Here is a 2,953-nt window from a genome sequence, read left to right on the forward strand (position 1 = left end):
AGCATGGGGGTGAGTAGAAAATGAAGGCTAATCATGTTTTGGGTGTACTATTCCTTTAAGTGACTGGCTAATCATGCCTGTAGTCTAAGTTACAGGTTAGATTCATCTGGATTTATAGACAGATATAGCTGAGTATCATCAGCATAACAATAGGAATTTAGTCCTAGCACTGGAGCTTGAAGAAGATTCATTATGAATGTGAACAAAATAAAATCTGTCAGATAAGATTTAAACCATCCCAGTTCTGCGCCATTTATTCCTAGAGAACGTTCGAACCTTTCTAAAAGAAGATTTTGATCTACTGTAGATCTTTTCCGGCGTTGCTGGAGATGTTTGCCCAACAGGCTACAAAAGGCTGTTTTCTTAATCTTGGTTCTGTTCACTTTCTCCAACAGGAGAGATGAAGCTAATTAACATGGCGATGGCTGTCCAACAAGAGGGCACCCATCTACTGTTGGGTCTCTCCTCCCACCAGCACCTGCTGCAGAGCCACTGCCAGCCGATCCTACTAATGCGGCTGGCAGTATAGCTCTGAGGACAGAGTGTCCTTACTGCTGTGTCTTCACACAAACTCCGAGGGAGTAAACAACCTGGTGGGAAGAGTGTGCCAACGTTTGGTCCACCTCTAAACTGTAGTTGCACTTCTCTCCTTTTTGTCTCCCTCCCTCCTGCTTAATCATCTTAATTATGGAATCTGCTGCCAGCGGCTAAAATGAATCGCTCCTTTCTCCACCCTGTCAGCGGCCATTAACCATGACCCAGTTCCCTCCGGCCATAATGGCGCAACGCTTTGCTGGAAAAAATTGAAAAGAGATTCCAGTCGTATCATCCAAGTGCTCCATACTGATGCACTTGGGTTCTGGTAGGTCAGTCTGCGTCAGCAAACACAGGTGCAGTCAGAGGAGTTCTGCAGGGCATCAGGAGTCCAGGCAGCAGCTGCATCAATAACTGCAAAAATGTAGAGTATTAAGAAACATCCAAGTGATAAAACTTCAGATTCATGCTTCAGGTTTGAACATTTAACAGTGAAATCAGACCAATCACCCAATCAGTCCTTCCAGAAAGCACACTGACGGTCATAAAGATTTATTCTGACATAATAAAGTTAACTTAAATCCACACAAGCGAATCTTCTAATAAACTCGGCGTCTAAAATCATCTATGAATGGGGAGCTGTGTTACGCACGAGGAGAGCAGTGATCTGTGACTCAGCGCTGTGGCAATATGAAGAGTTCATTTCCTAACAAGGCAGAATATGATTAGAAATGTCACCCCGTTCAGAGGAACGATGAAATGATCTGTAACGGGAATCTGGGTAATTCGGAGTTTGACACCTTTGAAACAGAAGCTAATATGATTTATTGTTGTATTGTGTGATAAAAGCGTACTTTGTTGGGATCTGGTATGTTTGTCTCCTCAGTATTGGCTTCTGCACTAAACCATGAAACGGCACAAAAATAGACGAAGTGGGATTATGCTAATGAAAGAGTGCGAGCTAATCAGAGCTCTGGGGAGAGACGGCCTTAAGGAAGGATTCAAATCCTCTAAACTTTGCTGCTTTTAATGTTGGCACAAATGTTGTTTCAAACACATGCATAAATATTTATATCCGCTTTTCAAGGAGGTGATCGAGGGTAGGTAGATTCTTGGACCTTCACGCTGCCTCCCTCAGATGCTTTCCTCTGCAGCCTCTTGTCCCTCTGGCAGCCTCCCCTCCCACTGACTCCTGGTTATTAATAGCATGTGGATGAGTCTGTCTGAGTGAGGAAATCAGGTTGCTGTCCTGTAAATATTGCATGATTTCCCTCGAGTCGGCTTGAAATGCCAGATGGGAGGAGGATGCAGCAGTAGGAAACTTTTTCACGCTTAATTGTCCTCCTGATTCTGCCTCTTTGGACTTCAGGCTGATCTTTGCTATTGTCCCAAAATGAGGACAATTTCTATTTAAAAAAATCGTTTTTAGCTTGTACACCTAAATTCAGCCAATCATATATCAACTGTCATCAATCAAATATTTTCAGTCATAGCATCTTGATTCATATGTCGCAGCTAATATAGGCAACGGTTGAAATAAGAAATCAGAATCCTTTCCTTTCCCATTGAGGTGCGTCCCAGTGTTGTTTTTTTAAATCTTTTTTATTAGAAAAATTCAATTTAAAGTAATAGGTGCAACTATATACAGTGAGCAAAAAGGATAATCAAACATTGTCATTCGTTTACAGAAAAAACACAAAAAAGCCTTACAAACCCATTTCAACAAAAATACTTTCCCTCTTAATTATTTACAGTGAAAAAAATAATGTTTATGCACTCAGATTCATCAAATTATCCAGTCTTGAAAATATTTGCATTTACTGAGCAGTCCGAAAAAGTCCTGTGAAAGTTGATTTTCGATGCTTTTGAGTGTTTTACTGTGGTCCTCGGGGATGGACGTCTGTGTCTTCGGCAGGCGTAGAGCTAACAGAATTGGCAGCGTTGCGAGGCAAGGGCTCAAACATGTATGGCTGTAATGCTATGTTCACACAGGATGCAGCAGAAGCAGCGAGTTTACATGCAAAGTCAATGGTTGACGCGCGTCAAGGTGCAGCAAAAGGTCCCGCCGCGCGTTTTGAGCAGCTGAAGCAGCGCATCGGTCGCGTTTAAGCAAACGCGCTGCTGCTCGAGATGGAAAAAAATGAACTTTTGCTGCTTGACGCGCCGCGTCAACCAATCAGAGAAGCTGATCTGGGAGCTGACAGAGAGAACAGACACATCGTTGATGATACAGAGCGCTGTGATCGCTCCTCTGAAACAGTTTATTGATGCCTAAATTAACTTAAAATGCAGAAATCTGCCGGCAGAATATGTTCGCTTTTATTATCCTGCTGCCTGCAGTTTAGATTATTTAGATGAAAAACACCTACCAGCCGCGACCGGGCCAGAGTCTCCTGTTGAATGGGATCCTACTGACAGC

General features: G+C 42.9%; 1 protein-coding gene across 1 annotated transcript in view; it reads left to right on the top strand.

Moving 5' to 3' along the window:
- march5 (membrane associated ring-CH-type finger 5) overlaps positions 1-2,953 on the top strand; it is a 27,776-nt gene that overhangs the window by 21,529 nt on the left and 3,294 nt on the right. The window lies entirely within an intron of this gene.

The sequence above is a fragment of the Cyprinodon variegatus genome, unplaced genomic scaffold (assembly GCF_000732505.1).
Source record: "Cyprinodon variegatus isolate N-32 unplaced genomic scaffold, C_variegatus-1.0 Scaffold11, whole genome shotgun sequence".
In the NCBI taxonomy this organism is placed as follows: Eukaryota; Metazoa; Chordata; class Actinopteri; order Cyprinodontiformes; family Cyprinodontidae; genus Cyprinodon; species Cyprinodon variegatus.